Raw genomic sequence first — 22,490 nt, forward strand, 5'->3', positions numbered from 1 at the left:
TATTTCCAAGAATGAAATCAAATCCGAGGAAATCAGTTTGGGCAATAGATCTATCGCAGGCCTAGATAGCTAGTTAATTTGACAATTGGCCCTGGGCTAAGATATTTTGTAAATGTTGATTCAAAGCCCCCTTTTTTCTGTATAAATAAAGGGGATAAACAATTAATATAGGTTTTGGAATTTTGCACGCGCAGTGGTCCAAATTTTGTGGTTCCACTTTGGTTCTATGAAGCTTGTTCATGAGGGACTTGAGCCATAGATTGTTGAATGTAAATGGGCTGGTGAATGAGACTCATTTCAAAGATTAATGAAACTCTTTGGTGATTCCAATCATGGCAATGCGCAATATGTTTTCCCCTCTGTAAATCTCATTTCATATGTGTTTTTCTTTCTCTGAAATAGTGTAATGAAGCTGTTAAAAGTTTCTCTCCGATTCATGGATTTATCTAGGCTGCTAAATAACGAACAATAATTTTGTATACAAAAAAGTTACTTCTGTTAGTCTATAACCTATAGTACCTATGTACTAGACATATTTACTTGTGTTATTCAATTAACCTGCAGTACATGTATGAGCACATATTTACTCATGATGTTTGGTGATAAAGGTACCCATGAGGTATATGGCATGAAACCTTGACTAGCGCTCCACTCTTTCCGCTCTTTCATCTCCTCCCTCTTCCATATTTCTACTGGAACATTGTGGCTTAGGATTCTGCATTGAAATCAACCCTATGCACTGATTTCCCTCCTCCCTTTCCTCCTCTTCACTTTACTGCAACGTCAATATTAAGCTGCCTGTTGTTGTGTGTCGGCCACCAGAACCAAACATTTCTCTTTGAGGTTGGCCTGATTTACCCCCTGAACATTTGGATCCATGTATTGGCTTGAGTTTACCTTAATGAAGGCCTATTGAACCAAGCCCCCTTTATTATCTTTTTAACTACGTGACAATTGGAGTGCAGCAGAAAGCCCCATTGATAATCTTCCAAATAACTCCTCTATCTAAGATGTCCTAGGCACTGGTCTACAATCAACCCAGAGGTTGTCTCTAGGAAGCTTTCTATGTCTCCTGAAGCACTTGTGCTACGGGTGCCATTAAAAGCAACAACACCTATCAGGAGAGCTTCATGTATCAATGCCACTTGTTCTTTCAAAACTTTATTGCTTTCTGCTAAAGCCTTGTTCTCAACTGTTATTATATGAATTTTATGATCTCTTTCCTGCTCTTTAGCTTCTAAAACCTCCAACCTTTGTTTTTCATTTAACAATTCTTTCACATAAATATTAGATGACTAGGTGAGAGGTATGGATGTGGGACTATATAAGGCATAATCATCAATGACTTTTCCTCTGGACTTCTTGTTGACACGTGCTTGTAGAGGGGACTTGTTTGAGTGCTTATTGCGAAGGGCTCAAGTACTTTCCTTTTGAGATCGTTTTTTCCTTGTCTGCTCCCATTTTAGATAAGCTAGTCTTCGTTTTAAAATGCCTCGATATTGTTTGGAATTGGCAGATGAGGCAATTTTCACTTGTCCTAAATCATTTGTCTCCATATGTTCTGAAATTTCTTGTCCCGTTGTCATGTTTGAATGCATTTTCCATCAAACCTGTTTCGAGAAAGATGTAGGTCTATAAAATGCCAAGATTACTTCGCACTACTCCCCGCTGTTCAGGTTATCGCTGCTCCCTGCTTAGGCTACAGGTTGCTCCTTGCTCGTTGCTCAATACTTATGCTGCATAAAAGCTCCCTACTCTCACACTTCTCACTGCTCACTATTCACTGCTCGCTGTTTTCACTGCTGACCATGTTGCTTACACTATTGTCCACGTTGCTCACTGCTTGTCAACAGAAAACTTCAAAGATAAAAGTCTGACATTGATTGCCCATGAATTACTGAAGTAGGTGCGGATAAATTTGTCGATAAACAAAGTTTACCCATGAACAAAGTCTTCCTTCTCAACTTCTCAGAGATCATAGAATTTTTGGACTTTCATTGAATTCTAGAATCAACCTGATAAAATGGATCTCTGTAAGAAGGATTGTTGCCTTGGTCTTGTTGAAGATACATGAAAGATCTCTTTTTTTCGAGGAAAATGGATTCTGGTGAAAGAAGGAAGATTTCTAGTGTCTCGACAATGTTTGAGAAAGGCCAGACCATCGACTCGTTTCTGCAGTTTAATGGGCAACTTCTCGAATAATTTTATATCTAGCTTTCAATGAGTGAGTGAAGATTTTCATAATTATTTACTGATTAATTCCTTTACACAGTTTATTGCAGAATTTTTTCAACAATTAACTATTGCTGCAATGTTGTATGTGCTTATAACCAAGACAAACACTAAATTGGTGATGGCACAACCATTTCATTTGTAAAATCTACAAATAAATACATACTCTATCTCTCTATAAATGTTTTTAATCATTAGTCTCACTCACATTGTATATCATATAAAACAATACAACATAATATTAAAATTTTAATAAAACCCAATTAATATGTATAAGACATCCATGGGGTCTTGAATAGACAGTGATTGGGCGCTTTGTTAAGGCACTCCTTGATGTGAAGTCACCGGTTCAATTCCATACCCCGATCGGGGTGATATATTGGACATGATGAAGATGTAGTCCTGCCAAGCTTACAAAAACAAAATGTATAACACGTTCAACATTTGTGTATATAAATGAAAAATTATATAAAAAAATCCCTAACTTAAAAAAGGAAATTTAAGAAAAAGATACTAAACATTAAGGTGTGTAATATTTTCATCTATTTGACTTTAAAAAATTGTTCTTTGACATTTAAAAAGTGTATTTTTTATATAGAAATTTATTTATTTTCCTTGGAAAAACACACGTGCCATATAAATTAAATTGTTAATGCAGCACAAAACACTTACCCCATTATACATTTTATATTGCCAAAATTAAAAAGAAATTATCCTAAAAATTAATTGAATTATATATTTATTTTAAATTATTATTATTCTTATTATTAATTATGAAAAAACTTAATATATAAGCTAAATATATATACATTTAAAAACCCTGCCACAAAATTCTTAACCATAGAGATTCTTAACATGTAAATAAGCTTTGTTATAATATTGTAGACCATTATCATGGCTTACTAATACTCTAACCGTGAAAATCATGATTCATGTTTGTCTTACTAATACACTAATCCCAAAAAACCATAATTCATGTTCATAGGACAAAATTTTTTTATTAGTCAATTTAATGAAAAGGACATAAAGTGCATAACTACTTTTGAGATAAATCACAACCTTTGATATGTGACTATTATTAAGAATATTCTGTGGAGATTACATCTCTTAGCATCCACCTTTTTTCCAAGATTTTTTTATTTTTGTTGTCTTTCTTTCCAAGGAACTCTTACCATCCATCTAATCATGATTGATAATTAAATTAAAATTCGGGAAGCTCTATTCCAAAATAGACACATCTATTGGCATAACACATACACAAAAGCACATTAACACATTTGGTTGTGATATGGTGAAAATTTGGAATTATTGTTGTAACAATGACCCGAGTTGAAATCTTGGTAGGCATGTTCATCTCATGCATAGGATTTGTTGACGTGATCGTGGATTGTATCAAATATTGGTGATGTAGCCTTTATGGAAGTTATTGTAGGACATTGGCAAGGTGCCAACAAACCCTATCTTTATGTAAATGTATGAGGGCGGGTTGAGTTCTTTCCAAGTTTATTGTTTATAAAAAGATGTGGTTTAATTAAACACATACACACCGGTATAGATCCATCATTAACTTAGAATATTTTAAACATTGAAAGGTCATGTCACAATTTCTTTAAATCTCTCTCGATGCTTAATAGACAAAATTAAAATAGATCTACATCAGTTTGAAAAATGGAAATTCAAGGCATATCTACGACATTGCTAAGTTGCACATAATGTGGAAACTTTTGGAAGTTTCTGAAACACATACGATTTGAACCGTAACCCCATATATATATGTCAATTTTGCAAGAAAAATAAAGAATGAGACACATATATAATATTTTTGCATTTAGAGGCACTCTCCAACGCAATATGGAAGAGATGTTGTAATGTCATGTCTTGTCCTGTAAACATTTTGACTCGATCAAATTGCATAAAAAAGAAAATAAAAGTAAAATAAAAATAAAATTAAATTAATAACGTGAAATCATTTTCCCTGGATCAAAATATAATAAAAAAATAACATTAGAATAAAAATAACTTCATGGTATTTACCCATGGTATGAGAACCCATGGTATTGACCCTTGTTATCCATGTAGAATATAGCCTATTTAAAGGGGTAAATTAAACCAACCTAGATCCATCTTAACTCTGGATCTACCAAGCGCCGAGAGGGATCATATCTCCTGAGATGCGAACTTCTTTTAGAGCGAAAAGAGATTTGATTCCTCTCAGCACTTGGTAGATTCGGAGTTAAGATGGGTCTAACGTTAAATTAAAAATAACTTCATGGTATTGAATCATGTTATTCATGTGGAATATAGTTTATTTAAAGGGGGGAATTAAACCAACCTAGATCCATCTTAACTTCGGATATACCAAGCGTCAAGAGGGATCAAATCTCTTTCACTTTAAAAGAGGTTTGCGTCTCAAGAGATTTGATCCCTCTCGACACTTGGTATATCCAGAGTTAAGATGGATCTAAGCCAGTAGAAGGAAACCCAAGTCTATATTAACTCTCAGAACTAGAGCATTGATTGATTAGAATAAATTAGTTTGTGGGGTGATTAGAGATAAATTTTAGTGGTAGAATAATTTATTTTTGATTATAGAAGGGTTTGACGCTCTTCTTAGGTGCTTGAATGAGATTGCATAAGCAAAAATAGTTGCAACAACAGGGAAAATTTGGGCCAAACACCATTAAAATGTTTTGGCGACATTTCAGTGGCATTTTGATTACATTTTGGCATTCCTAAGTGTTTTCAATATGGGTACACCAAGTTGGGTGTCATTTCTTGCAACATAACTACATTGTTATTATTTTAAGTATTTAATGGTAACAAGTTTTTTAATATTTAGGGAAAGAGTTGAATGAGCATGGTTGGGGAGACTAAACCCTACCTGCTCTGATCCTGGTTTGTACCTCTTTTGCCTCATTTTTCTTTTGTAGCTACGGCTTTTTCTCTCCATGCAGGTGTTTTTTGGCTTGTAGTCTCTTTGGTGTTGTCGGGTGAGTCATTTATTGTTGGGGTTCCGCTTGGTGTTCTCTCTAGTGCGTGTTCACTTACCACTGCAGAAAGTTGAGGGGGTGAGGTCTTTTGGGCGGCCATTTTTCTACTCATTCCTCCATTTCATGCGTTTACACATCGTTTTTTTGGTCGTTGACTACTAGAAAGGGCTTATCTTTGACATATTTGGGGTTTTGACAATCTCTGCTCACGCTTCCAGTGTCAATGTCACCATTTTTGGCCTAGATTCCTTATGGTGCCGCACTTTGTTATATCTCGTCACATTCTATTTTCCAATGGTCATCGTCTCTCTACATGTACTCTGTCATGGTTCCATGTTGGACTTTGTTGACAGATCCCTGTTGTCGATTTTTGGGTGCACCTGCTAAATGCTTGGCCTTTTGAAGAGGGTTGTTGGTCCAATTTTTATTTTCTTTTAAGTCTTGCCATGTGTCAACTGATTGTTGGGGTTTATGCTCCCCTTTGTATGGGATTTTAGAAGGTCTACTAGCCTTGAACATATTTTTTGTTTATTTTTGTTCTGATGAGGGCTTGCGTGCCCAAACTTTTCTTATTGTCAGGCTAGAGTGCCTTGTTATCACTATATCTCTAAGCTTTGTGGTCTAGAGATTTTTTGATCTTAGGGTTTCATTCCCTACACCCTCACTAACAGAGGTTTGTTTAGTTTCTCACATGTTTCAGCTCAGGATCACATACACACTCGGTATGTCTACAAAATGTGATTTTTATTCCTTGTTTACATAATAAAAATTATGGTTTTTTTCTATGGAGAAAAACAAGTTTTTTAATATCAAACCATATAAGGAAAATTAAGTCCATTATTATGCATCACAACTAACTAACAAAGAGATGTTGATAACTAATTAAACCTAAGTAAGGAGAATCAATCTAAAAACGAGTCAAAGATCAATGAAATGCATTTTATGAAAATGTCATGCTATTTAAATGTCATGGTAAGAACTTGTCCAAATATGAGCTCACAATTAGGCATTTGCATGAGATGTGCATTACGTCGATTAACCTTGGCACAATCAAAGTGGCCATTTGGCATTGTGTTGTGAATGCACCAATATTTCAGTCACGCAATTATGACATTGTGACACCATGTCTTAGTTTTAAAAATGGAAAACCCAACTAACACAATAAATCATCTTATTTTATTTGTTTCTTCATCTTTTTAAAATTTGCACACATATCTAATCTCAAATGAAGATGAATTATTTTGCACAATTTAATATATTATCCATACACCATTAGAAACTTGTAAAAGGTGGTCATAAACAGTTAGTAGCGGATCTATAACTGGTATTATAAAAATATACTTGATTAACAAGAATCTCTAGTCGGGTTGTTGCATGTGAATGTACACAATTGATAATTTGATGAATGCATTTGTGTCTTTCTTAAAGTTTTAAAATCCATGAAAGACAAGTTGGGTTAGTGGGAGCATGGAACTATTACAATAGAAGGATTTGATTTCTCAAAAAAGGCAGACAATTCTCCTTTAGGGTAACACATTCGAACTAAATTGTTATGGTTATTAAGTTGGGTTTGACCTCACTCCTCCACGTATTAAATAATGTTCTACTTCTTAATAGGTGATGGATGCTCAAAAAATGAAGATATATAAAATGATATCCAACTTTTTGATAGGTGATAGATGCTTAAAATTAAGATTCTTGAAGCATCTTACTAAGAATTTGTTTTTTAAGTTACATAAGAAATCATCATGCCATTGATTAATGGCTATGTATATAAGTTGAGCTCCGCATAACTTTCTCATGGTTACACTATGTTATGTTGTGGTTGCGCTAAGTCTATTGGTGAACAACATTTGAATTATTTAGAATAAAATATTGAGCCACCTACTAGTATTATGTCTATAGAAATAGTAACAAAAGAATGCTATATCTTACTATCACCATAATTAATAACAAAAGAATGATATATCTTACTATCACCAAAAGAATGATATATCTTACTATCACCATAATTAATTAATTATAAAATTAGCATCCTTAATTAATTAGTTATAAAATTAGCATGCTTTCTTGCCCAACCTACTCTTTCTCCTCCATAAAATATGTTGCATAAATGTATATATATAAAACCAAATACATCTATCCTATAACATTTTAGAATTGTTTTTACCACTATATAATAGTCTTCTATATTACCCTATATTTTAATTTGTAAGCAAACATAGTCCCACCCTGCCACATTCCTTACAATAATATACAACTAACTTACTAAACATTCTCCTTATTGCTTTTACAACTATAAACTCACCCCAATTCTAAATTCTATCATACCATAAATTAGGTGTGTGATAGTAAAATTTATAAAATTTAAGTATTTATGAACTGCCTAGAACTCTTTATCGTTCGCTTCACTGTGTGAGAACTGTGGAATGACGATAATACTCCAATGCCATCCATCCACTGGTGGTGCCATCGCCACTTTCTGCCTTGTACTAAAAATAAATTCATTCACACAAATCTCATCTCGTTTCATCAAAGTAAACCACCACCGATTCTGAACATTTTATCTGCTCAGCTCCACAATAATGTCAATAACAATGTCAGTACTTATTATTCAATGCTGGAGACCTGCACCAACTTCAAAAACCTTCATAAAATCCATGCCCACTTACACATCTCTGGACTTCAGGTGAGTATTTTGTTGGATTTTAAACTTGTCAAAACGTATGCAAAGTTAGGTAGCCTGGAGGATGCACGCAAAGTGTTCGACAAAATTTACGAACCAAATGTTTTGGCATGGAATGCCATGTTTACAGGGTATGCCTGCAATGGGTTCTTTGAAGAAGCTCTTAAGCTCTATTGCCAAATGCAGAAGGAAAGCATTCAGCCAGATGATTTCACGTTTTCTTTGATACTGAAGGCATGTGCCGGTCTATCGTCTCTGCCCGAGGGCAGGCAGATTCATAACCACATAGTAAAGTCTGGGATTGAACCGGGCGTTTATGTTGTGGCTGGTCTGATAGATATGTATGCCAAATGTGGGAGTGTAGAAGATGCACACCGTGTGTTTGACAAAATGCCTCAAAAAAATTTAGTGTCATGGACTGCAATGATTGGGGGTTATGTGCAGAATGGAAATCCGAATGCAGCCTTGAAATTTTTCAATCAAATGCTGCTGGGAGGAGTGGTGCCCAATGCTTTTACCGTCACAAATGTGGTCTCGGCGTGTGTTCATTTAGGTGCTCTGCAACAAGGTAGGTGGATTCATGCTTATGTAATAAGAAGTGGGTTTCTGTCAGATTTTTTTGTTGAGACAGCCCTTATCGAGATGTATGCAAAGCACAATCATATAGAGGATGCGCGCCGAGTATTTGATGGAATGCCAAGAAGGGATGTGGTTTCATGGACTGCAATGATTGATGCATGTGCGCAGAATGGTTTTGCTCATCAGGCCTTGGAACTCTTTCATGAAATGCAGAAGGCTGATGTGAAGCCCAATTCGGTTACCCTCTTGAGTGTGCTCTTGGCTTGTGCCGAATTAGGTGATCTGCCTCGGGGAAAGTGCATTCATCGTTATGTGATTGTACATGGTCTGCGGTCAGATAATGTGGGGAATTCTCTTGTATCTATGTATGCCAAATGTGGAAATGTAGAAGTTGCGCTGAAATTGTTTGACACAATGTCCGAAAGAGATGTGGTGTCCTGGAATGCGATGATTGCTGGTTATGCACATAGTGGATATGACAATGATGCCTTGGCATTCTTTAATCAAATGCAATTGGCAGGCATGAGATCCGACCAAGTTACCATGGTGAGTTTGCTGTCAGCATGTTCCCATTTGGGAGCTTTGCAACAAGGGAAGCGGATCCATGGCTACATAATTAGAAGTGGATTCACAATTTGTGTTTTTGTAGGTACAGCCCTCATAGATATGTATGCCAAATGCGGCAATATAGAGAATGCCCAGCAAGTTTTTGACAGAGTGTATGAAAAAAATGTTGTGGTCTGGAGTGCAATGATTGCGGGCTATGGAGTACATGGCCGTGGTCGGGATGCCCTTTCCCTTTTTTCCCAAATGCAACTTTTAGGTCCAAAACCAAACAACATAACCTTCACCTCTGTTTTGTCAGCATGCAGTCATGCAGGTCTAGTGGAAGAAGGCTGGCACTATTTTCATTGCATGAGTCAAGATTATAGCATCACACCCCAGGTGAAGCAGTATGCATGCATGGTTGACCTTCTTGGCCGTGCTGGCCATTTGGATGAGGCATTTGAATTCATCAAAAAGATGCCGGTAGAACCTGATGCTGCTGTGTGGGGAGCCTTGCTCGGTGCCTGCAGAATTCATTGTAATATAGAGCTTGGAGAACATGTCGCTGAACATCTTTTGAATTTGCAGCCCAAAGTTGCTGGATATTATGTACTGCTGTCAAACATCTATGCAGTGGCTGGCAGGTGGGATAACATGGAAAAGGTAAGGTTATTGATGAAAGACAGGGGTTTGAAAAAGACACCAGGATGTAGTGTGATTGAACTAAACAGTAGGGTACATGCATTCCTTATAGGGGACACATCTCATCCTCAATCTGAGCAAATTTATGCAACATTGCGAACCTTAACTGGGCAGATGGAGGATTTAGGGTATATACCTAACACAAATTTTGTGCTTCATGATGTTGAGGAGGAGGCAAAGGAACACATGCTTTTTAGTCATAGTGAAAAGTTGGAAATTTCTTTTGGCCTTATCAACACATGCCCTGGGACAACTATCCGGATCACAAAGAACCTTCGTGTTTGTGGAGACTGCCACAATGCCACCAAGTTCATCTCCAGGATTGTCAAGCGAGAAATTGTTGTGAGGGATGCAAGTCGTTTTCATCATTTTAAGGATGGACTGTGTTCCTGTGGAGATTACTGGTAATGACAGGCCATGTAGAATTGTTTATGTTGAGTAGATTTTACTGACGAAGAACAAGGGTGCAGAAATTTAGTAATACAAGAGGTATTTATTGGTCATATCTGGTGAGACATTATGTGGGATGTTAGTATGGGCTGAAGGCATGAAACTTACAATTATTTGTAACACAAGGGAAGGATATTCAGTAAAGGTGAGCTGGCCAAGATCTGAAGATTGGTTGGGAAAATTATGAGACTCCTTCAGCCAAGTTTGTCAGAAACCCCTGCATGATGGACATCATTTTTTCACTGTTCAGCATGCAATATCCATAGAATTAACACTAATAGAATGGAGAACGAGCGAATTGAAGTATGCTGTTTGCTCTTTATTAAGTGCCCTTGGCTTCCCCGAAGATCTGGAAGAATCTAATACTGCCCTTCAGAGATCAGATACAAAAGCATTTGAGAACTGATACCTTAATTGGCAAGCTAATGCACTATTTCTATCAATATTCAAGGAGACAAGTAAAATCCACGAATAGCATTGGAATCCCGTCAGGTTCTGTCCTGATTTCTGGCCTAGTCCGCTTTCCATGTCTGTGAAGATGGAATCATCGCTATCTCAAAGAAAAGGAAGTGGTTTACGGCATATACGTATCTCCTTTTACTAATGCAACAAACCATTGAAGCGACAAAGCTCACAATCTGGTTTTGGTTGCTATCTAAAAATTTTAAATTCTGCAAGAAAACCCACATCTTAGTTTAGACAACCATAAATGACTCTAATGGAGGATAAAATGCATTGTTTTTGCAGCAAACCAGAGCTGCATTGAACAAATAAGCTCTATATATTATATGTTTCTTAAATGATACCATATTCATCTGTGGAGGATTCATGATCCATGTTTCTGTGGATTAGGATCTTCCCAGAAAATGTTTCCAATTTGGAAGTAGTGGAGGATCTGCTGGAAATCTGTTTTTGGCTTGCTGAAAATATAAAGCTGGTGGTTCCTCCAAAATATTTTGTTATGTTAAAAACGCATTGAAAAATAGAAGGTGTAAAATGAAAAAGGCAAAGGGCAAGGCCCTGAAACCCAAGCATTTTCCTATAAAATAGCCCCTTCCCACATTCTAAAACACAGAAATCTAAGTTTCTCAGAGCAGTCTGCACTGACAGCAATTTGGAGCACAATATATTCAGAGATCTGATTTTTCTGTTTCTTCATGTTTTATATATCATTTTTTAAATATTTTATATATTTTATATATCATTAGCCACATCTAGATTTCTGACTTTTCAAAAAGTTACACAGATCTAGATCTGTATATTTTTTTCCCCAAAGAAAAATCATAACTTTCATTAATATAGAAAATTACATGCTGTAAATGTATCAAAATTTGTGGCCTTGCCACATACATAATAAATAGGTCTGTTACATGACTGTAACCTGATATACTCTAAGAAATATACGTATGATAGACAAAAAATTACAGTTCAGTAAAATAGACATGATAGTGGATCATATCCAAAACAAAAGGTCTCCAAAAAATCAGGGTATAGCTGTCCCTGGATCCGCGACCGTCAAAGAACTAATAGAATGTGTGCCCGGTCTGATCTTGAATTATCCACTGATCACGTGGAAGGATCATTGCCTCCTTGGAAAGCTGATCAGAAAGTTGGTTTCTTTCCCTGTAAATATGGGGACAAGAAACAGATTCATATTGTGATTTTTAATAATAGAACTTAGCCCCAGAGATTCCGCAGTGTGTGCACGTGACAAGTAGATCGCTGGCTGGTTGAACCAATTTATGATGATTTTGGATTCACCAAAGATCTGTAAGTGTCTGCATCCCTTTTCTATTGAGAAAGACAGGTGGTGTCGGAGGCTGCTAAGTCCAACATAGTTATTTGTGCCACGGCCAAGTCCAATTTTTATTTTGTAACGCAGGTCATTATTTAGAAAAAGAACCGCTCCCCATCCACAGCCATCAGGCTATGCAGATCCATCAAAGTACGCCCATGGGAGGGATGTGTCAATGATCTCATCCGAGATAATCCTGTTAGGTTGTTTGGGATCGTCCTCAGGAATAAGATGATAGAGAGATGATATATGAGTAGAGGTCACTGTCCAATAAGGAGATCTATTGTGGAAAATGATTGAGTTCCTATTGATCCAAATACCCCAGCAGACGAGTATAGGGAGATTCCGAAGTTTTGCGGGGCTGCTTGATTCCACCATGAGCGCCAGGCTGTGGAAAGTCCTGTCCTGTCCAGTGGAGACTGATGTTATGCGAGTGCAATATAGTTTGCCAAAAAGCACTGGAGACGGGGCAGTGTAAAAATAAATGATCGACATTTCTACATAGTTCACACCAAGAGGGACTGTAGAAAGATCTCTTTTGTAGATTGTCACCTGTGGGGATTTTGTTGCGCAAAATACACCACATAAGGAGTTTTCCCTTTGGGGGGCTTTTCAGTTTCCATAGGGGACGCCACCACCAGCTCAGCATCGGTGGTTTATGATCAACATGTCTAAAAGGGTATCCATCCTTGGAAGTATATCTGCCGTGTTGGGAAAAAATCCATAGCAGCTCATCATCTTTGTCCAGTATTCTAATATGAGATTACTTGAGGGCATTGATGTAGTCAGTCCATCCCTGTTCCCATTTCGTAGGTATGTCAAGATCAAGTGTTGATTTCCAGGCTTGTGAGAAGATAGTAGTCTGGATCGGATCAACAATTTGGTCGAGAGTGGTGATGCCAGCTTGTTCTAATAAGTGAGTGAGTCCAGGTGAGAGGGTGTGTGCATTGTTGCTGTCAAACCAAGGATTCTTTCCAATACGCACCCGTCTGCTTGATCCAATCTTCTAAGCAAGTCCATTATGGATGAATTCAACAGAATGAAGGATGGCACGCCAGACCGTGGAGCTGTGGCGTCTGTTCTGAGGAGGATTCTGGATCCATTCAATTGGACTGAGAGGATTGATGTATTTCATTTTCATGACCGTGGTCCATAAATTATCAAATGTTAGGAGATGCAAGCCTAGCTTCGCATCAAGTGCCCTGGTGAAACATAGAAGGTTTTTTAAACCCCGGCCTCTTCAATTTTTAGGCAGGGCAATGAGGTACCATCTAGTCCAAGCGAAAGTGTGACCTTCCTTGGATCCTTTCCAAAGGAATCTGCAGCAAATTTGTTGGATTCGGGAGAGGATGCCTTTAGGGATCCAAGCTAAAGACATTCAGTATACCGGAGTTGCTTCAAGAATTGATTTTATGAGAACTAAACGACCAACGTGAGAGAGCCATCTGTGCTGCCAGATATTCAGTTTTTTTTTGATCTTGGATAACAACCAAGTCCAATCCGCAATTCTGTAATTGTTTGGTTTAAGATGGAAGCCTAAGTATTTGATTCCATCCTCAAAATTCAGTGAGGTGAAAGGGAATCTCTGTAAAGCAAAATAAATATCATGCTGAGAGCATCCATGTGCTAATAATGTAGACTTCAAATTATTACACAGCATACCTGTTGCTTTATAGAATATCTTAAGAATTAAGTTGAAGACCGAGGTATCATTGATAGATCCATTCAGAAAGATGAGAACATCGTCCACGAATAAGAGCTGTGTAATGATGCAATTATCAACGATCTTGATGCCTTTCAGTCTCCCAGACATCCAGATCTATATATGTTTGCATGCAACTTACATTTCCTTCAAGACGAGGAGAATGGATAGAAGATTATTTTACCATAGATCTTCTCATAGCTTTTCTATTACTTAGTGCTTCTCATGCTTCTCATCCCGTTCATAAACTTTGGAAGGGCATGGAACTTGTTCGATAATAACTTAGCTCCAAAATTACCATAACTAAGTGGTTTATGTATCATGTGAAAAGGGCATGGAACTTGTTCGATAATAACTTAGCTCCAAAATTACCATAATTAAGTGGTTTATGTATCATGTGAAAACTTATTAGGTTACTTAGATTCATTTTAACTTTGGATCTATTAAACATTACAGAATCCAAAAAGTAAAAAAATAATTGAGATGCATATTTTTGTTATATATTATGATTCTAAAAATATTTAGATTAAAATTATATATATATATATATATAGTAAGTTTGGTAGGACTATATCTTCATCACGTCCATTTTCACTTTGATTGGGGGATAGCACAAGATTTGAACCCAAGGCTTCTAGTTCGGTGAGACTTCATTTCCACAACCATTGGCAAATAAGCTACCTCAAGCAGACAATTAAAATTATATTTTATTACACTTAAACTTTTCTAATAAATATTATTAATATAGATAATACATATAAAAAAGTGTCGTTACTTTGAAACAAGACTAAGAATGTGTTAGCATTTTCATTTAATACATATTATAAATGAATACTTGTCATTACCCACGTTATAAGACTGGAATTTGTTAGTATTTTTATTTAATATATATTATAAATGAGTACTTGTCATACTCACATAATCATGTGATCAATTGTCCATAACAGTTTTAGTTTAGAAAATAAGCTTATTTAAAGCTCATATTGCTTCATGCAGCGGCTCGAGTTCTTCTGCTCCTGCGGCCCGAGTTCTTCTGCGGCCGAGTTCTCCTGCTCCTGCGGCCCGAGTTCTCCGAATCTACTAATATCTTCTGCGGCCGAGTTCTTCTGCTCCTGCGGCCCGAGTTCTTCTGCAGCCCGAGTTCTTCTGCGGCCGAGTTCTTCTGCTCTCTGCGGCTCTCTGCGGCCCGAGCGCTAGGTTAAATATTCTTTCGTGGCTATCAATCATAAGGTCAAGGTCTTCTGCGGCCCGAGTTCTTCTGCGGCCGAGTTCTTCTGCTCTCTGCGGCTCTCTGCGGCCCGAGTTCTTGGGTCGAGTTCTTCTGCGGCTCTCTGCGGCTCATCTGCGGCCCGAGAGAATCATTTTATGTAACTCCCTCTCAGTATATCTTCTCATCTTCTGATCGGTGGCTCGATATCTTCAGATCTGCGGTGGCTCGACGTTGTATTTTCCAGCTGTCTTTTTCACGTTAAAATTTCTTAAGCCCCTAGATCTGCGATGGCTCGATAGATCTGCGGTGGCTCGATATCTTCTCGTCTATGCGGTGGTTCGATATCTCCAGATCTGCGGTGGCTCGAGGTTGTATTTTCCAGCTGTCTTTTTCACGTTAAAATTTCTTAAGCCCCTAGATCTGCGGTGGCTCGATAGATCTGCGGTGGCTCGATATCTTCTCGTCTCTGTGGTGGGCACGATCTGGTGCAGATCTGCATAAAATATGGCTCCGAGCTTCGCAACAATTACTGGTGGCTCATCCGCCTCTGGAGGGCAATCTCCTGCCCATATCGTGAGTGAAGCCCCAGCTCCCACTATCCAAGTGGTCCAGGACTCACTCGATGAAGCTTTGAAGTTTTCCGAAAGTGCCCTAATTTGCCGGTTCAATGGTTTTTGGCCGCGACTGATAGCACTCCACAATTGGATCTCGGAGGTATGGAAGCCTATCATTTCTGATGAAATTAATATCTACCCCTGTGCTAGAGGTTTCTTTATAGTAGATTTTGAAAATCCTGAAAGCAGACAATGTATTCTAGATTCCGGCCCTTGGTTTTGGGAAAAATCAGGCCTATTCATGAAGCCATGGAACCCATCATTCGATCCCTCTACAGCAGTGATAACCTCAGCACCAGTTTGGGTGAGATTGCCAAGCCTACCCTTGCATCTCTGGAATCTCTCCTCGCTAAAAGCCATTGGAAATGCAATTGGGAAATTTTACTGCAGGTGCCCAGAAACAGAGGAATATGCCAGAACCACCTATGCACGCATCTGTGTGGAAATGGATTTCAGCGCCGGATTCCCAGCTGAAATAAACCTAACAAGTAAAGACTATGTGTGGAACCAGAAGCTTGATTATGAAAGTGTCCTCTTTAGATGTCGATCGTGCTTTGAGACGGGGCATCTAGCCAAAAATTGCCCAAAAGCCTCTGAGAAAAATTTTGCTAGAAAAAACCACCACAGATCTACATGGTGGGAAGGAGCACAAAAAGAACACTATATTGTCATCAAAGAAGAATATTCTAGAGAAAACTCTGAGTCACAAGAAATCAAGGAAGAAGGAAACAACTCTCAAAGCAAGCAAGGAGAAAGCCCGCCCCAACAAATCAACAGTTATGAGGATTTGAATACCGCAGAAAATAAATCTTCATTTAACAGCAAAGCAGATCTCCTGAACCAAACTTCTCCGACTATAGATCGCGAAGCTAAGACACCAATGTCCCAAGAACCAGAAGAGATGAAGGAGTTGCAAGACAAAGGAAGTTGGAAGACCGTAGAAAAAAGAAAGAAAGCTACAACACCAATCTCGCCAAGAAAGACGAGGAGCCAGACAAGTAAAAATTAAGAAAATTGTAGGTCCGATAGACCAATTTGGTCTCAGTGGACGTTAACCACCATCATCATCATCATCATCATCATTTCATGTAATTTTTTTTCTATTTGATAAAATTTGTGTCTTAGGACACACACTTCTATTATCATCTTGGTCTTAGAGCATGGTGATATTGTTGGTGTAAAAGAAATTCCAGTATTGAAAGTTCTCGGATAACTTCGTCATTTTGATGAGAAATTGAATGGTAGGTTTGTTGTTCAAGTTTTTGTTAAAGGAAAGAAGAAAAGTGATTTTTTTTTGCTTAAATTTGTGTCGTATAGATTTAATGTTGAATTCCATTTTTAAATTTACAAAAAAAATTTGAAGATTGCTAGAAAAAATTTATGCCACATCTTGTCAATAATTTAATTTTTTTTTAAGGAAGAAATTGGTAATTTGGCATGGTGCCATTGATAAAATTGAAACAAGAGGAAGTCGGATGATTGTCACCCACAATACTAAAACAGATAGAATAAATCCCAAGTGAACCCCTACACAACCTATTAATCGAAAAGAGATAGGGCCAACACCATGAGATGACCCACATAAGAGAAAGATCTCTCTTGAGCTCACCATATGGAATGCAAGAACAATCGATGCCCCTTCCCAAGAAAACAAACTAGAAATCCAAATGGAATAAAGCAGTAGAGCCCAGGAAATTACCTTGAGGGAGGTTGACGAAATGGTTCTAGATGACCTCGAAAGCCCCCATCTATCATAGAAACGGAAATGCAAGAGCATAGATGTGATGATGAAGGCCAGGTCCAGGGGACCTGGACCTTCCTTGCAAAGCTCCCACTTATTTAGGATAGCATAATAGCATTGCAAACCCAATTTTCAGGGTCTTCCGTCTTGCAAACTAACTTGCCTCTTTTCCCTAGAAAAACCTTTGCCGCTCGCACTCTAGACACTAGAAATAACCACACTAGGATCTCGCTTAACCAGAAACTTCCTTGCACACACTCAAGATTCACAATCATTATAGTGGATAGTAGGTGACTGCCTTATCTATCATGTTTAAAACATAGAAGTGACAATACCACCACTCTCCCACTTGGCATTTCATTAACCTCTGTGCCCATCCCATAAAGAATTAATTTTTTATAACATTAATAAATATGTAAAATTTAATAATTTTTTTAATACATTTCAAAAATTAATTAAATAAACAAATTTTTTATTTAATATATATATAGTCTAAACATGCTATGTTTTGGATTTTTTTTGTGAGAATCCTTCAATTTTTTTTCACCAAATCTTAATTTTTGTTGTTTAAAACTTTAAAATTGGTTTTTGATTCAACACCTTAAAAAACCTCTAGGACACTAAGATTGTGTAGTGTTTACAACTCAAACTTGTGATTCCAAGAAATCCATGTCAGGTTTTAGGCAAATTAGATTGAAAAATATCTTGGAAAACCATCTCAAACATATAGTAGATACATTAAAATAGTACACACACACACACACATGTGCATAGTCTAACTAGTAGATGAAATGACATTTTTTAGGGCACTTTTTCTAGTTATTCTTTAACAAAACTCGACAATTTCTTTTAAAAACTCGAGTTTAAGTTGTTTAATCTGTAGAATTTGAGTGCCTTAGTAGTTTTTCAAGGTGTTGAATCCATTTATGTATTCAAAAATGTATTTTAAACAAAATATCACAATCTTGCTTGAAATTGTATTGCCAGATTCCGGTGAAAAAAACACTTCGTCTATAACTTAGATTGCGCCTGTGTGTGTGTGTGTGTGAAAGTAGACAATCATTAAAAAGTCCAACTTTGAAGTAAAGTGTTTTTTTCCTTTTTCTTTTTTTAGGTGAATAATATCTTTATATTTCTTATGAGGAATATACATGTTCTCATTTTTTAGGGGATTATTTATTTTTAACAACAAAACTCGAAGTCATTACATTAAAGCTCATAATGCCATTTGCAGGAATTGAACTTAGGTGGACAAGATCCCAATCATTTTTACCAACCATCCAAAATAAACTCAATTAAAAAAATGATTTTTTCTTTATTTTAACTATTTGTAACTTTGATTAATATTATATTTAAGAGTTAAATCTTCATCGTTTTAATAAAACCTCTTATATCAACACAATTTATAACATGCTTGGCCAAATTTATGTGGAGGCGTTTCTTCATATCAATTTTCTAGTCTTTAACTATAAAAAATGATAAATAAATTTAAACACCGAGACACTATAGTTCAGTTGAAGGGAGATATTGTAATGGTCTTTTAAATGAAATGTTAAATCAAAAAATAATAAGGATACTATTATGAATATTTTAGAATATTCCATGAAGGTTAGATCCCTACCATCCACCTAATAATTAAATTAAAAGTTTGGACTATGTATTCCAAAATAGACATGCCTATTGACATAAATACCAAAAAATGTACCAAAAGTAACTAGAAGGAGAGATTGGTCACCATAGACTCAATCTCCATTCCATCTAAAACCTCATGAAAACCAACAAGGAGAGTAAGAGCTTCCGCTTCCATATTGGGTTCACAAAGGATGTGACAGAAATATATGTGCTCAAAAGAGCCAACAATAGCCTGGATGTTAGAAAGAAGAGTGACTAGTCCTAGAATGTTAACATTGGCCTTATGGTTTTCTTAATCAATGAGAAGTTTGGAGTCACCCATCACCTAAAGACATGATAACCCTTTTTTCCTAGTAAGCTCCAACATAAACCACAAGGCCGTGAACTTTGCCTTGTTGTTAGTCCCCCTGCCTAGTACACACCTACAATACAAGTAGTGTGTATAACTAAAACACAAGACGACCCCAACGCCATAGCGGGGAGGTTTGGCCTAGTGAAAACCAACAAGGAGAGTAAGAGCTTTCGCTTCCATATTGGGTTCATAAAGGATGTGACAAAAATATATGTGCTCAAAAGAGCCAACAATAGCTTGGATGTTAGAAGAAGAGTGACTAGTCCTAGAATGTTAACATTGGCCTTATGGTTTTCTCAATCAATGAGAAGTTTGGAGTCACCCATCACCTAAAGACATGATAACCCTTTTTTCCTAGTAAGCTCCAACATAAACCACAAGGCCGCAAACTTTGCCTTGTTGTTAGTCCCTTGCCTAGTACACACCTGCAATACAAGTAGTGTGTATAACTAAAACACAAGACGACCCCAACGCCATCGCAGGGAGGATTGGCCTAGTTGGCCCCATTAAAAATAACCTCATGGAAAACCAAAATATATTTTAGGCATATTTGGATTCCTCGCTTTGGGTTGTTTTGGATCCAGCCTCTTTTCGTGAGCCAAGATAGCCACCTTAGCTACACAAATGTCTAGGGGAATGAACTTATCTTGGAAAATACTAAGGTTTCAGGCACACAAGCACATGCAATTAACAAGAAAGGAAAACATTTATAAGAGAAAACATATTTATCCAACCAACAAGTCCCGGAGGCATTTGCGAGTGATGGTCCCATCCATTGACATTTTGGCTTTAAGTCTGTCCAGAGTAATTCACAGACTTTTGACATGTAACTGTGTCGCAAAAAAAGTTGTTCATGAGACTCTTCTTGTTCTTTATAAAAGGAGTAGTGATTTGGACCAAACCAACCACGCATACTAAACATGTCCCAAGTGATAAGTTTACGATTGGGACCTATCAAGTAGTGAGCTTAGCCTTCAAGGGGGTACTAACTCCCCATAAGAAATTCCACCACTAGATTTTTTGCTCAGAAAAAGAGTCTTTGAACCAAACATTGTACCCAAGTTTTGTAATGAAAGCTCTAGTATGTGGATTTTTTGACCAAGAAAGCATATATGGAGCATTATCTTTGAGAAACACATGATTTTTGACAAGAAGGTTAATATACATTTCCCATTCTTTCGTTATATCACCCGTCAGACCCAGATCCCTAGTAGACTTCCAATTGGCATGACCTCTAGCTTGAGGGTGCTAAGCTTTGGCATATGTTAACATGAAGGTGTTTGATCTTTCAAGTTCAAGAGAGGATGAAAGAGTCTTTTTTCATTCCCAACACTGAATCAAGGGTCACGACCAATCGTGATTTGGTGACCATCCCCCATACACTAAGTTGTCCACTTGGCAACCAAAGGGAAAGCCCTAAGCAGTGCTTTCCACACTACCAAACCTTTATAAGACTTATTGGGAACTTTGAACCATTCTGTGAGGGACATATCAAGAAAATATTTTGATTGCATGACTTCGAACCAGAGAGAAGATTCACATAATAACCTCCATATATTCTTTTTCAGCCAAAGCTTTGGCAAATAAATGAATCTCTTTTATACACCACCCCCCAAGATCCTTCAGAGCAACAAATCTTTCCCATTTTACCAACATGAACCCTTTTTTATTACTTGCACCCGACCACAGAAACTAGAACCTCACCTTCCTGATCAAATTAAGGACTTTTGTTGGAACGATAGCAATGGAATTTTAGTACATAGGAATGCTTTCCAGTACAGACTTTGCTAGCGCCAAACATCCTCCTCTCAAGAGAAACCGATTGGACCAAATCTGGATACAGGCCTCTACTTTTCTAATCATCCACATCCAATTCACAATGTGATAGTTGTTCGACTTTTTGTAGAAGCCTAAGTATTTTAATATAGCATCCAAGTCCTTCAAGGGAAAAATAAAGAGTTCTCTCACCTAAGCAATAGACTCTGTTGAAATGCCATTGAAAATGATACAAGATTTGAGACCATCTATCTCCATCCTTGTGGCCTTGCAAAATATGTCCAGAGAGCTTCTAAGGGAAATTAAGTCTCATTTGTCCCCCACAATACAGGCTAGCAAATATTCAATAAATAAAAGATGAGAAACTGCCATTGAATATGAAATTAAGACTCCACAAAGGAGGCCCCTATACCTATACTCATCAATTAGTTTGCTAAATCTATCTGCCACAATCAAGAAAAGGAGAGGTGATAAGGGACAACCTTGATGAAGTCCTCTCGAGGCTCAAAAAAAATGAGAAGGGGCTCCATTAGTCATTACATCAAAAGAAATAGTCTAGATACACCCCCTAATCCAATTGACAATATGAGGGGAAAAACCCATTTGAACAAGAAATAGATGAAGGAACGTCCAATCCACCCTGTCATAATCCTTCAAAAAGATCCAATTTCAAAAATGTAACTTTTAGATTTGTAGTTTTCACAAAGTGAAACACCTCTCAGAAACAATCATATCATCATGCATGTTTCTATGATGAAGAAATTGACTTGTTCTTCATAGATAACGAGCTAAGAAGTGGCTTTATTCTCCTAGTTATGATGTTTGTAATCAATTTATAAATAAGATTGCAACATGCAATGGGCCTATAATCAACGAATGAAGCTCCTTCCTAAGTCTTTGGAATATGACATAGGAAATTCGAATTGAAAGAACCCGACATCTTACCTGATGATTGGGATTCACTAACAATATTTAGAAGGTCTTCTTTAATTAGCTCGTAGAACCCCAAATAAAATTCCACTGGAAAAACATCAGGTTAAGGACTCTTGGACTTTTGCATAGAGGATAAAGCTACCAAAACTTCTTGTTTTGAAACTTCCTCTAGGAGGTAATCATTCATCACATTAGTAATAACATTGGGAAATTTGTTGACTACATGCAAAATACCCTGGATAAGACATTCATTTGGGGCCTTGAAAAGAGCTTGGAAGTATCTAACCCATTCCACCACTTTGTCCGAAAAAGAGTGAAGAGAGGAGCCATTGGAGTAAGAGACACTCCAAATAACTTGCTTTCTCCCGTTAGCATAATGATGAAAGAACCTTGTATGTTGTTGCTTGAGGTTAACCTAATGGCCCTTCTTTTTAGCCTCCAAGTCTCTTCCTCCTATAGAAGAAGAGAGTGCCTTTTCGCCCCAAGAAATTTTAGAAGTCCAATTGCTCAGATGATATAGAGTTAACATCCATGAGAAAGTAGGCTTTAA

The 22,490-nt window shown here is 37.2% G+C and overlaps 1 pseudogene across 2 annotated transcripts; it reads left to right on the top strand.

The window, feature by feature from the left end:
* Positions 1-7,601: 7,601 nt before the first annotated feature.
* LOC149224928 (pentatricopeptide repeat-containing protein At1g11290, chloroplastic pseudogene) lies at positions 7,602-10,343 on the top strand (annotated as a pseudogene). 2 transcript variants are annotated; one of them, XR_016249554.1, is made up of 2 exons: positions 7,602-7,911; positions 8,039-10,343. The product of XR_016249554.1 is annotated as a pentatricopeptide repeat-containing protein At1g11290, chloroplastic pseudogene, transcript variant X2 (transcript). The 2 variants fall into 2 exon arrangements; XR_016249553.1 differs by having other exon boundaries at positions 7,602-10,343.
* Positions 10,344-22,490: the final 12,147 nt, after the last annotated feature.

This window comes from Pinus tabuliformis, chromosome Q (assembly GCF_031772625.1).
Source record: "Pinus tabuliformis cultivar Carrire ecotype Pingquan chromosome Q, CPIR1, whole genome shotgun sequence".
NCBI classification, from domain to species: domain Eukaryota; kingdom Viridiplantae; phylum Streptophyta; class Pinopsida; order Pinales; family Pinaceae; genus Pinus; species Pinus tabuliformis.